This window comes from Apium graveolens, chromosome 7 (genome assembly GCF_009905375.1).
Source record: "Apium graveolens cultivar Ventura chromosome 7, ASM990537v1, whole genome shotgun sequence".
In the NCBI taxonomy this organism is placed as follows: domain Eukaryota; kingdom Viridiplantae; phylum Streptophyta; class Magnoliopsida; order Apiales; family Apiaceae; genus Apium; species Apium graveolens.
In genome coordinates, this window is record NC_133653.1 from 230,496,883 (window position 1) to 230,512,474 (window position 15,592).

The following is a 15,592-nucleotide window of genomic DNA, read 5'->3' on the forward strand; positions in this document are numbered from 1 at the left end:
ATAGTGATCATTCGTCGAGATGTAAATTTTGACTTAGCCAAAATTTCATTCAAGATTGAAAAATCAATTAAATTTCTTGCTGCATTACAACTTGCAAATTATCCATAAAGATTCAAGAGTAATTAAGCATACCTAACTCATTTACCAACCTTGAAAATGTGGATTCATCTAGTGGCTTGGTAAATATATATGCAAGCTGCTTTTCACTTGGAACAAAATGTAGTACCACAGTACCATTCATTACATGTTCCCTTATAAAGTGGTACTTGATGTCTATGTGCTTTGTTCTTGAATGTTGTACTGGATTTTCAGTAATGGTAATTGCACTTGTGTTATCACAGAAAATAGGAATCCTTTCCACTAGCAGACCATAGTCTAGCAATTGGTTTTTCATCCACAAAATATGTGCACAGCAACTGCCAGCAGCAATATATTCAGCTTCAGCTGTAGAAGTAGAAACTGGATTTTGCTTTTTACTGAACCAGGACACAAGCTTGTTTCCTAGAAATTGACAGGTTCATGTTGTACTTTTTCTATCAATTCTGCAACTTGCATAATCTGCATCTGAATAACAAGTTAGATCAAAACCAGAATCTCTAGGGTACCAAATGCCAAGTTTTGGTGTTCCCTTGAGATATCTGAAAATTCTCTTAATAGCTACTAAGTGAGATTCTCTAGGATCAGCCTGAAATCTAGCACAAAGACATGTAGCAAACATTATATCTGGCATACTAGCTGTTATGTACAGAAGTGAGCCAACCATGCCCCTATAACTTGAAATATCCACAGACTTTTCAGTAGTGTTTAATTCAAACTTAGTTAGTGGCCATGGGAGTTTTTGCAGATGTGCACTCCATTAGATCAAACTTCTTTAAAAGATCATAAATGTGTTTAGTTTGACTAATGAATATTCCATCACTAACTTGCTTAAATTGCAAACCAAGAAATTAAGTTAGTTCTCCCATCATACTTATTTCATACTTACTTTGCATCAATTTGGCAAACTTTTTGCAAAGTTTCTCATCTGTAGAGCCAAAAATAATGTCATCTACATAAATTTGAACAAGTATGCTAGAGCCATTAACATTTCTAAAGAACAAAGTTTTGTCTACAGTACCTCCAGTAAAGTGATTCTCTAAAAGAAACGTTGACAAAGTGTCATACCAGGCTCTAGGTGCTTGCTTCAGTCCATAAAGTGCTTTCAAAAGATAGTAGACATATTCAGGAAAATTTGGATCTTCAAAGCCAAGAGGCTGACTGACATAGACTTCCTCCTCCAAATCTCCATTCAGAAAGGCACTTTTGACATCCATTTGATAGACCTTGAAATTAGCACGGGCTGCATAGGCTAAGAAGATTCTGATGGCTTCAAGTCTTGCAACAAGAGCAAAGGTTTCATCAAAATCTGTTCCTTCTTGTTGATAATAGCCCTAAGCAACCAATCTAGCTTTGTTTCTGACTACTATGCCATTTTCATCCATCTTGTTTCTGAATATCCATTTGGTGTCTATTGGATTCTTTCCTTTAGGCTTGGGCACCAGCTTCCATATTTTATTCCTTTCAAATTGGTTTAGCTCCTCCTGCATTGCTAAAATCCAATCAGGATCCAACAAAGCTTCTTATACCTTCTTTGGTTCTTCCTTAGAGAGGAAGCTGTTATATAGACATTCTTCTTGAGTTGCTCTTCTTGTTTGAACTCTAGAAGATACATCACCAATGATGAGCTCAAAGGGGTGACCCTTTGTCCATTTCTTTTGTTGAGGTAGATTAGCTCTAGATGAAGAGGCCTCATTGTTGTCTTGATGTGTGATTGAGTTTTGATTATTAGAAACTCTCCCTGAGTTTATGGATCTTTGATTTGAGAAAAGGGAACTTTCTGTAAGTGATTTATTCTGACTTTCAGCTTCTTTTGATGACCCGACGTATGGTGAATTTTGAGTACCGACGGATGAAGCTGGTTGTCTCCTGACGGATAAAGCAGATTATCTCCCGACGGATGAAGCATTTTGCAACTCGACAGATGTTGAATTTTGTGCTTCATTGGTAGTAGATTTTTCTGCATTATCCTTTGATACTGTTTCTTGATCACTTTCATCATCACTGTCATCACTAACCATCTCCACATTGTCAAATTTGAGCCTCTCATGGTAATCTCCATCTTGTTGTCCTTCAATCTTTTTATCATCAAACACAACATGTATTGGTTCCACAATAATTTTGGTTCTCAGATTGTAGACTATGTATGCTTTACCAACAGCATATCCAACAAAAATTCATTCATCTGCTTTAGCATCAAACTTCCCATTCTGATCAGTTTGATTTCTCAAGATATAACATTTGTAGCCCAAGACATGAAGAAAATTTAGAGTTGGCTTCTTGTTCTTGAACAATTGGTAGGGAGTCATGCATTTTGCTTGATTAACCAGAGAAATATTCTGATTGTAGCATGCAGTATTTACAGCTTCAGCCCAGAAATATGTTGGTAACTTAGATTCTTCAAGCATTGTCCTTGCAGCTTCAATAAGTGATCTGTTCTTTCTTTCTACTACTCCATTTTGTTGTGGAGTTCTTGTTGCTGAAAACTCATGCAAAATCCCATTTTTTTCACAATATGCTCTCATGACAGAATTCTTGAACTCAGTTCCATTGTCAGTCATGATTTTTCTAACTTTGAAATCAGGATGATTGTTGACTTGCCTTATGTGATTGATGATGATTTCACTAGCCTCATCTTTAGACTTAAGGAAATATGTCCAAGAGAAATTTGAGAAATCATCTACAATTACTAGGCAAAATCTTTTCCTTGAGATAAAGAACACATTGACTGGTCCAAATAAATCCATGTGTAGCAGTTGCAAAGGTTCTTCAATTATTGAATCAAGCTTCTTTCTGAATGATGCTTTAATTTGCTTTCCCTTTTAGCAAGCATCACACAGTCCATCCTTAGAAAACTCCACTTGAGGAATGCCTCTAACCAGTTCTTTCTTCACAAGCTCATCCATGGTCTTGAAGTTTAGATGGGATAGCTTCTTGTGCCATAGCCAACTTTCATCTTGACTTGCTTTACTGAGAAGACAAGTAACAGATTCTGCATTTGATGAGTTAAAGTCAACTAGGTACACATTTACTTTTCTCACTCCAGTGAGAACCACTTTGTTGCTCCTCTTGTTTGTCACAACACAGGCTTCTGAGTTGAAGGTCACTGATACTCAACAAATTATGCTTGAGACCATCCACTAAGGCAACCTCTTCAATGATGATATTATCTTTTGAAATCAAGCCATATCCCACAGTATAACCCTTGATGTCATCTCCAAAAGTAATACTTGGGCCAGCTCTCTCCTTGAACTCTGTGAGCAGGGTAGAATCACCAGTCATGTGTCTTGAACAACCACTATCCAAGTACCACAGATTCTTTTTGTTTCCCTGTAGACATTAAAATCAAATCAAGTTGATTTTGGTACCCAAGTTTCCTTGGGTCCTGCCTTGTTAGCTTTCTTCTTCTGTTTCTTAGGTTTGATCTCATTTGACTTGGGGATATCAGATTCATCCTTAGTCATTTGAGTTGGACCTTTGAAACCATTCATTAAAATAGAATCATCATGCACATTTTGATTAACAGGAAATGGCATGCTATTAGTAAACATGTTATTCCAGTAGGGCATGCTAAATAGCATTTGAGGCATATTAAATGCAGCATAATAAGGATTAGGTGCAAATGGTATATTAGCAAATTGTGCATTCATATTCTGTGTAGACATAGCATTCATAGGCATAGAAGGCATGACATTCATGTTGGGAAAAGGAGGTGGCACAGATATGGAAGTAGGCATGGCAGTTTTGCAATTAACAGACAGATGATTTACACTACCACACTTGACACAGATTTTTCTTGGAGCATACTTATCAGGTGTGTAGTTTTATATTTGTTAATCCCTACTTTACCATTTCTATTGTTTTTCCTTTTAGCCTCTGTTTTAACCTCAATCTTTTCTAGTCCGTCATTCAATTGCTTGATAGACAGATGACCAACATTCACTTTCTTCTCCTTCCTCACTTGACTAGATTCTCCTAAAATGAAGTTTTTTGAAACTGATCCATATTTTTCATTTAACTTGGCAAGTTTGGCTTTACTCACAGGTTTGCTTACAGCCGATGGATGAGGATTTATGTCACTCGACGGATAATCCTTTTGGTTATCTGACGGATGACTTTCATCATCCGTCGAGTCTACATCTGTCAGCAATCCTTCAACCAAATTGGATTCCAGCTTCTCCTTATTCTTCTTCCAGGCTGCATCACAAAAGGACTCAATACCTTAAACTTTGGTGATTTGAGCATGAACATCTCTAGATATTTTTCATGACTTAATCACCTCATGTTCTCGTTCAAGCTGCTTCTTCAAAATCTCTTCTTTCTTCAAGGACTCAGTTAATTCATCCTTAGCAATCTTACACTCAATTCTCAATTTTTCAAATTCAATAAACTGAGACTCTAGCACATTATTCCTATCACTTAAAAACAAATTATTTTCTTTGATTTTAGCATTTTCCTTAGTGAGAGACTTAAGTGTAACACGCAAATGATATAATTCTGTAGACATGTCATTTATTGCATCATTACACTCAGCTTTAGATAAATGTGCAAGGTTAGTGGTGATTACCTGATTACTTGAAGAACTTGTCTCTGTTTCATCAGACTTGGCCATTAGGGCTAAATTAACATAGCTGACATCTTATTCTTCATCTAGACCATCTGTTGCCCAGTCATTTTTTAAGGTAATGAAAGCCCTTTCCTTTTGTTTTAGAAACTCAAAATATTTCTGTTTATAATCCACAGGCTCAAACTTCTTCTTGCTGGAATCTGACTTTCTACACTCACTGGCAAAGTGCCCTGCCAAGCCACATTTGAAACATTTGAATTTAGATTTATCCACCATGTTTCTATTTGGCTTAGTTTCTCCAAAGTTCTTCTTGAACTTGAGCTTGGAAAATCTTCTGCAAAGAAATGCTAGATGTTCATCAATGTCATCCATATCATCTTGGCTAAAAAAATCCTCATTTTCTGCTACCAGCCCCTTGCCCTTGTTTTCACAGACCTTTGAAGTAGACTCAACAGCTTTTATCTTCATCTCCTTCTCTTTCTCTAACTCAGCAACCAGTGCAATGGACCCTCCTTTCTTTCTTTCTTTCTCCATTCTTTCATCTTGCTCTATTTCAAGCTCATAAGTCTTTAGAATGCCATACAGTCTCTCTAGTGTATACTCCTTGTATTCTTGTGAATTTCTCAAGGAGACTGTCATTGATTTCCATTCTTTTAGTAGGGATCTTAGAAATTTGAGGTTATAATCTTTGGTTTAGTAGACTCTTCCATGCAGCTTTAGAGCATTTAGTAGCTTTTGAAATCTACTAAAGATATCAGTGAGAGTTTCACCTTCTTCAAAATGGAAATGCTCATATTGCTGAATTGGTAACTGCATCTTGTTTTCTCTAACTTGTTCAGTGCCATTACAGATAATATGAATTGTATCCCAAACTTCTTTGGCAGTTTTATAATTGATGATATTATCAAACATGTCACCATCAACTCCATTGAACATAATATTCATGGCCTTCTTGTCTTTCCTGACTTGTTCAATATCAGGATTTGACCATTCATGCCTTGGCTTGGGAACTGATGGCTCATTTCCAGTTGCAGCTCTCATTGGTACATGAGGGCCTCTCTCTATGCAATCCACATAGGCCTCATCTTGAGAAAGTAAATGAAGATGCATCTTTACCTTCCAGTGTGGTAATTATCTTTGTCCAGAAAAGGAATCTTGACTCCAACATCCTTCTTGTTCATCTTGTTGTTTGTTGTGATCTTTAAACTCTTTGTTCTTCAAGAGCTTGATATGAATCCAATTGTTAGTCCCTAACAATGCAACAAGAATTACAGAAGGGGGGTTGAATGGAATTCTTGAAACTTTTTCTGAATTATAAAGTGTTCTAACTTAAAATATATATGTCAGTGTTTTGATTTGCAAAGTGCGGAATGACAAGTTAAATATGAATCAAAACACAAAGTAATAAAAACACAAGTCTTTAAAACTTTCTGGTGGATTTGAATGTATCCACCAGATATATATATAGAGAGAGAGAGAGAGAGAGAGAACTCTGTGAAGCTTGAATAGCTCACAGCTGCTTACAAATAAGAACAACTAAACTTACAGAGAAATTCTAAAGGATTCAGCTTACAATTGTTTCTCTGAGAAAATACTTGCTTAGTCTTATCGTTGTCCTATTTGCTACTCTTGGTTTATATATCACCAAGATTATACAGTAATAAGACAAGATAATAAAATAAAACCTATCAAGTCTAATACTATGCTGCTTCATTACTCTATTTCAGCATCTTTGAATATCTTCATGATAGCATGGAAATGGCAATGCTTCTTTGTTCTCAAAAACCCAGTTGAATAGGCTACCACATTCCTTTTGCAAACACTCGACGCATGTGACTGTGTTGTCACTGTCAACAGAATTTTGAATTGATCATCCGTCGGTTACATGATTATCATCCGTCGGGTTGCCTTGTTGATCATCCGTCGGGTAGCTATTTGGCACTTGACTTCATTTCATTTATGCAAAATTATAAGACATCATATATTTACAATTAATCAACCTATTCTACATATCTAAATACAGTCAACATGACTTATATGCTACTACAAAATCTATACAAAGGTGTTTGCAGAAATGTGCTACATGACTTATTGTTACATAAGCTACTCACTCGATGGATGTCAAATCATCATCCGTCGGGACTATATTGAGTCATCCGTCGGGACTATATTTGATTATCCGTCGAGTGCTACATAATACACAAAGTTAAATCTACTAAGGTATTTTTTTAATGAAATCATCAAGTTCACAACATATTCCCAACAGGATCCTGATTGGATATCTTCCATGCAGGAAGAGTTGAATCAGTTTGAAAGGAAAAAAGTTTGGGAGTTAGTTCCTATACCAAAGAACAGAAGTATAATTGGAACAAAATGGGTGTTGAGGAACAAGATGGATGAAAATGGTATAGTTACCGGAAACAAGGCAAGATTGGTTGCAAAAGGCTATTCACATGAAGAAGGAATTGATTATGATGAAACTTTTGCTCCAGTTGCAAGACTTAAAGCAATAAGGATTTTTCTAGCATTTGCTGCACATTCAAATTTTAAAGTATATCAAATGGATGTCAAGAGTGCATTCCTAAATTGTGAGCTAGAAGAAGAGGTTTATGTGCAACAACCGTCTGGCTTTGAAGATCCAGAATTTCCAGATTTTGTGTACAAGTTACTCAAGGCTCTATGTGGACTAAAATAGGCACCTAGATCTTGGTATGATACATTGTCAGAATTCTTACTTAAACAAGGTTTTACTAGAGGTACTATAGACAAGACTCTCTTCTACAAGAAACATGGTAATGATATGATCCTAGTTCATATTTATGTGGATGATATCATCTTTGGTTCTACAAATAAAAAGCTTTGTCAAAGATTATCCAGGATTATGCAGAGTGAATATGAAATGAGTATGATGGGGGAATTAAGTTACTTTCTTGGACTTCAATTCAGTCAAAGAAGTGATGGAATCTTCATCAGCCAAACTAAGTAAGTCAAAGAGTTATTGAAAAAGTTTGGTATGGTTGATTGTTCACGTGCATCTACACCTATGTCAACAACAACAAAGTTAGATTAAGATAAAAAAGGCAAAAGTGTAGATATTTTAAGCTATAGAGGGATGATTGGATCATTACTTTACTTAACTGCAAGTAGACCAGACATCATGTTTGCTACATGTTTGTGTGCAAGATTTCAAGCCAATCCAAAAGAATCACATTTGGTGGCTGTAAAGAGGATTTTCAGATACTTGAAGGGGACTCTAAACTTGGGATTATGGTATCCTAAGGGAACTGGTTTTGAAGCTGTTGGTTACATATATGCAGATTTTGCTGGATGCAGGGTTGACAGAAAGAGTACTAGTGAAAGCTGTCAATTTCTTGGACAAAGACTTGTATCCTGGTATAGCAAAAAACAACAATCTATATCAACTTCTACAGCAGAGGCTGAATACATAGCTGTAGGAAGTTATTGTGCTCAAGTGCTTTGGATTAGAAATCAGCTAATGGAATATGGCCTAGTGTTACACAAAATTCCTATCATGTGTGACAATACTAGTGCTATATCTATAATGGTTAATCCAGTTAATCATTCTAGAACAAAGCACATGGATGTAAGGTACCATTTTATTAGAGAATATGCTACAAATGGTACCATTGAGCTCATTTTTGTTCCAACAAAAAAACAATTAGCTGACATTTTTACTAAACCTTTGGATGAAGTAACTTTCACTAGACTCGTAGGTGAAATCGGAATGCTTAATTCTTCATTTTAAGGCAAAAACTCAGCTAATGTTTTGCAGTAGATTAATTTCTTGTAAATCAAAATTAATTTGATTTAATTGGAAATTAACTGAAATATGAATTATAAATATTTCATAAATCTCTGCATATTTATTTTTTTCAAAAGCATATTTAGCTTGGAATTTTTCAAATTCTAAGTAAACTGCTCAGTTCTTAATTTACATCTTTAATATATAAAATTAACACAAGCCAGAATTAAAGTGATCATAAGTATATAGAGAACTGAGTTCTCGATAAGTCTAACTGACTTATCGACAAATCATTTTAAGACTTCTCGAGTGAGTTCTCGATAAGTCAATTTACTGACTTCTCGAGTGACTTCTCGATAAGCTTTATTATGACTTATCGATAAGTCATTGTAGAGTTCTCTAGTAGTGTTAATTCACATAGTTCTCTACAAGTATAACTTTTAGACTTATAAATAACTCAGAACTGAAATAATTTAATTTAATAAATTATTTTAGTCAAATACTCTTGGCAAAATTATTCTGATTTTATTTTGATTTATTCAAATAAAAATTTGAATCAATACAGTCCATTTTTGACAAACTGGGTATTTATTTGACATCTCGATAAGTTTATTTTTAGTTCTCTTCAAGAATAAATAAAATGACTTATCGATATGTTTTTCATTTTTCAAATTGACTTCTCGATAAGTATACTCCAAACGTCTATTTTTGACTTCTCGATAAGTCATTTGTTTTTACTATAAATACCTAGACATCTCGATACATATACATACTTACACCTTCAAGAACTCAAGTGACCTAGCTTTTCAATCCAAAACCGATTTATCTCTCGTTTTTACTCCTTTCTCACTAATTTTTCTTACCCATTCAATCTCACTAAACAACAATGGCACTCAATATTGTCAGAGCTACTATCCCAGAGAAAGAAACAAATTACCTATCTTTTACTGATGCTATGCAAGCCCCTGATAGTTTCAAGGGGTTTGTATCTTGTCTGAATCCTACCTTGTAGGAGCTTTAACTGTTAATCCAGTCTTGTACTTGGATGTTCTGCATGAATTTTGGACAACAGTTGTGGTAAGGACTGTTATGAATGACAACTCTGTATCTCTGGTGGTAACTTGCTCAGTTGGAGACCAACAGATAGAGTTCAATGAGAAAGATGTGAATAGAGCTTTGGGTCTTCTAACTGTAAACTTAGTGGAGGTGCCAACTCAGGATGAACTAACTGAGTTTATGGACTTCATCAACTATGGTGGAAGAATCAACTTGTCAAGCTTGCACATGACAAACTTAAGGAAAGAATGGTCCTTTATGTTTGATTCTGTAGTGAAGACCTTCACATACAGGAAGACAGGGTATAACAACATTTCAAGTGTGGTGTAGAAGTTGGTATACTCAATAGCCTACAACAGACTCTTGAATGTTGGTCTATTGATCCTGGAAGAACTTGCAACCAGGCTGACCATGCCCCAATCTGCTAGAGGTAAGGAAATTTTCTTTCCTAGATTCATTATGTCTACTTTAAATCATAAAGTAACAGACATACATTTGTTGAATGGTATAGATAGCACCAAAATAGACAATTATAAGCAAGTGTCCAAAATAATAGTTGGTTTACTTACTACAAAGAACAAGGTAAATGTGAGTCTAAAAATCACTCCATTCATGATGGAAAGATTTAGGACTTACCCTTAACCAATGTCTGATATGAGATCAAATGCACAGTCTAGCACAACTATGGTCCTTGAACCTGTGGAAGTACAAACACAGGAACACCCACACGGACCTTCACAAGCTGAGACCACCTCTTCAAACCAACTAGCAGCTAGGAAACCAACCAATTCATCCTCTCAAAAGGGTGAAGTGAGTAAAAAGAAGAGAAAGGAGACAACCCTAACAGTAATAGATGAGAGTGGTGAGGATCAAAAACAAGCTGAGTCACCTTTGGTCAGAAAGATAAAGAATGCTAAACAAATTGAGATGACCACTCAAACCACCTCTGCATCCTCCCAAAAGGATGCACTTGTAAAACTGGGGACTAAACAGTCTCTTTTTATTCTCTCAACAGGATGTGTCTATTGAAAAGAGCATTCACCCCAATCCACCCTGTATAGAGTCTGCACAGCCAACACCTGAAGAAATTCAAGTGTATGGTAGGAGAAATAAGGATGGCAAACACTGTGAGAGCACATCTATTGAAGCTCCCTCATCCATTCAGGGGGAGCTGCTAACACTCAATTTTGAGCAACAAATCTTAATCTCACAAATTTCTTCCTCACCTACAGCACTTGAATCCATTTCTCAAGTACAAGCTAAATCAAGTGACTTGGTTCAAGAAACCTTGCTCACCACCCAGACATTACAATCAGATGGTGAGAGGTTACTAGCTGGGGTAGACCTTGATGACACCATCAAAACCATGGGGGATTCATCAGTTTTTACTGAAGACCCCATGCATGTTACAAATGCACCTTCATATGCAAATCAGTCTTCACAATCCGTTAGGTTTGAGGGTATTACTCCTGAAGGGGAGCTATCTAAATCCTTTCCAATTCAATTAGAGGTTCCTGTACCAGGAACAACTCCCCTCAAAACCCTAGCAGAAATTGTATTAAAAGTTGATGCTATGAGTACAATTGCCAATGACCCTTCTATGGGAGAGGCAAGTTTATCACATTCATGTGACGGTACTTTGCAAAAAGCACAAGGGTTTGAGACTGGTGCACATGACAGTAACCCAGTCAAATCCCCTCCAATTCAATTGGAGGTTCCCACAACTAGTGTGGAACAACAGCTTGTCATAACCATAGATCAATCTGTGAGTAAAACTGTGGCTTATGTAACAGTTGGTTCTGACTCAACAACCACATCTTTTCTCTCAATGGCTGCAAGCATCTGACTCTCAACCTACATCTGTGGATGAACTCCTTGTTGGGTTTCGAGCACATAAACGCAACGGAAATAGTAATTAAAAACGTAAAAAATCAGAATTTTCGAAACCCACCGCAGGATCCATGCGAAAAACATATATTTATTTCGTAGATCAGATTGTTTACCTTAAGAAGCTTTACCAATTGGTTGACTAATGGATATCCAAAGCTTGTTCAATCACCAGGCATCCCGCTCTCGCGATATACGCTCTATCGGTATCCACACGAATGCTTAAACTCAAGGATTGAATGTGTACGAGCACAAACTCGTTTCTTCTTGCTCTCTCCATCTTCTCCCTTGGTGGCTAGGGTTTTAGTAAAAGTCTTGCTTGCAAAATCAGCCACACAAGAGATATTATATAAAGAGTAGAAAAATAAATTATAACTCTTAACTAATTAGGAGTTATTATTAACTCAAAATTCCTATTTGTATTATAATTAAGTCTCACTTAATAATTTAACAAACAAATTTCATAATTAATATTAGTAAATTCGAATATCATTATTTATCTAATTAATTAAGTCATACTTAATTAATATTATAAATAATTCGAATTACTTTAATATAATTTAAATCCAATTAAATTAAATAATCCTTCAAGCATTCTTAGTGTGTGACTCTATAGGTTATTATTACGTAGGCAACGAAATTGAAATCTAATTTAAAATCGTAAACAATGAGCGACATCTAGTAATACATCATTGTTACCCAAGTAATAATAATTGAATCGGTGATCGATTAAACCTTTTGTGAATAATGTATAATGTAATATAATCCCTTTAACAAAATATTATAGATTAAACTAGAGGCATGTAATGTGTCATTCTCATCATAGTTTAATCCAAGTTTCTTTGAACAATGAGTAGACTATCATATCAAATCAACATTTGAGCGTGGCCACGCATTTCATAGTCTAGCTCACACAAGAGGCCAATAATATCACTCCTAAAATAGGAGGGTTAAATCACATCTAGATCATTCATATTTCTCATACGATTCATAATATACCCAATGTCCACTTTTATCATTACCCGGTCAAGGATAACTTTTAATGGAATCAATGTATATTAATTCTCGTATAGAAATATAATGACTTCAGGTCTAAGGACTATTACATCATTATCAATGTGAAAATTACTTATGACACAACAGACATGTAGAATCTCACATTGGGTCTGTCCAGCACCATGTACATATACATCTGCCTGTGTTTTTGACTTTATTATCACTATACCTATGATCAATGAGATGTGATCATCAGTCAACAAACACACTAGTATTATTATTGTCCCTTAATAATAATACTCGACTAGGGATCTTTAGAAATATTGATATTATTCTCATAATCTCAATTCTAAGTCACGTACTTAGAGATATAGAATTGCATAACTTATTCCATGAACATTTATTAATCTAACATTTATATCACAGTAAATTAAGAATTAATAAATTATAAAGAGAATAATCGATAGAACGTAAATATTAATAATCCTAATTTCTTAAACTAAAACATCATAGCGTTGTCTCTAGGGAAGAAACACTAACAATCTCCCACTTGCACTAGAGTTAATCACCCATGTATCTAATACGCATGGAACTAGTATGACCATCGTACTTCTGCTGCGACAAAGGCTTAGTCAGTGGGTCTACAACACTATCATTACTATGCACTTTACATTTATATCTCCTTAATCATTAATCTCATTAATAAGGCGATATTGCCTAAGGACATGCCTAAACAGTCTCCATGGCTGTTTCAAAAAAATATCAATATATTCAGCTTCCATAGAATCATCAATGTTCTTGCTGTGAACTATTCAAGCTAACATCAATTATATTTAGACAAAACACAAAATAGACATAAACTCGTAATCATCCTTGTCTGTCCAAAAATTAAGTTCAGAAACTAGTATCAGTGTAACCCTTTACAACCAGTTCCATATCTTCTCCATACACCAAAAATAAATCTTTAGTCCTCTTTAAGTACTTAAGAATATTCTTGAAAACTATCAAGTGACCCTCTCCTGGATTAGACTGGTATCTGATCGTCATGCTCAAAGCATACGAAACAGCAGGATAAATACATATCATTGTACACATTATAGATCCAATTGCTGATGCATCTGGAACTTTCTCAAACGGCCCTTATCATCTAATGATTTAGGGGGAAATTATCTTTTGAGATAACTATCCCATGAGACATTGAAACATATCCTTTATTTGTCTCTTGCATCATAAAATGATGTAATACTTTATCAATGTATGTACTCCAACTAGGTCAATTAATCTTTTCAATCTATCTCTATAGATCTTGATCCCTAATATATAGGTAGCATTGCCAAAGTCTTTCACCGAGAAACTATTTCTCAACCAAGTCTTAACAGCCTGTAGAGAAGGTATCTCATTCCATATATGTTATATGTCATCTACATATAATATAGGAATGTTACATGGCTCCCACTAACCTTCTTGTAAACACATAATTCATCTTCATTTTGAATAAAGCCAAACTCTTTGACCATTTCATCAAAATAAATATTCATTCTCATTGAGGCTTGCTTCAATCTATAAATAGATAGAAGCAACTTACAAACTATCTTTGCAAACTTTGGATCGACAAAACCCTCAGGTTGTATCATATATACATTATGTTCAAAGCTCCCATATAAGAAAGCAGTTTTGACATCCATTTGCCAAATCTCATAGTCAAAGTAAGCAACTATTGCTAACAAAATCGTGATGGACTTGACCATAGTAACTAGTGAAAAATTCTCATCATAGTCTATACCATGAATTTATTTAAAACCTTTTGCCACTAGTCGCGCCTTATAGGTCTGTACTTTACCATCCATGTCAGTTTCCTTCTTGAAAACCCACTTGCACCCTATAGGTTTTACCCCTTCGAGTGGATCAACTAAAGTCAATACTTTATTTTGATACATGGATTCCATCACGGATTTCTTGGCCTCCATCCATCTTCGGAGTCTGGACTGTTCATAGCATCTTGGTAGGTGTGAGGCTTATCCTTATCCGTAAGCATCACATCACCATCTTGAGTCAAAAGAAATCCATAATTTCTCCCGGACTCATGGTGAATCCTACTAGATCTACGAATAACATGTGTTTCCTAAACATGATTACTTTTAATATTTTGATGTACATCCTGATCTTATTCCAACTCTGGTTCAATGTTATCATGTGGTTCTCGATCTTCATCGAGATGTATTATCCTCCAACTGATTTTCTTAGAAAGTAGTTCTCCCTCAAAAAATATAGCGGCCCGAGCAACAAACACTTTGTTCTCAAAAGGATTATAAAATTATACCCTAGTCTCACTTGGATATCCCACAAAATAGCATATATCTAATTTTGGGCTTGTCAGAGGCTAAACATTTTATAAATGCTTCACGTCCCCAAATTTTCATAAATGACATGTTATGACATTTATCACTCTATATCTCATACGGAGTATTTTGAACCGCTTTAGTCAGAACTTGGTTAAGTTTATATGCAGCCGTTTCTAGAGCATAACCCTAGAAACTGAATGGAAGATCCGCTTGACTCATCATCAATCGCACTATATCCAACAAGGTACGATTTCTCCTCTCAGAATCTCTATTCCATTGAGGTGTTCCAGAAGGAGTAAGTTATGATACACTATCACACTCCTTCAAGAAACTCTTGAAATTGAGTTTAAGTATTCTCCTCCACGATCTGATCATAAAACTTTTATACTTTTCCCTTGTTTTCTTTTCTACTTCGGCCTTATATTCTTTGAACATTTCAAAAGAATCGGATTTGTTCTTCATAAGAACCACATATCCATATCTACTAAAATCATCAGTAAATGTTATGAAGTATTATAACCCCCCTGCCATCATACGCATTTGACCGTATACATCATTATTTATAAGTCATAATCGTTCGGTGGCCATTTCACCAGATCAGGTAAAAGAAGCTTTAGTCATTTTTCCAATGAGATAAAGTTCGCATCTTCCGTATGATTCAAAATCAAACTTATCCAAGTATTTATCTATATGTAACTCAGAAATGTGTTTCTTATTAATATGGTTTAACGACAATGCTAGATGTAATGTTTGATTTGAGTCAACTTAGAACATATAAATTGTTAACTAATTTTGCAACATTATAAGTCTTATCATTGAAATAGAATAAACAACTATTATTTATTTAATTAAAATGAAAACCTTTTTTTAGGTCACACACACTGT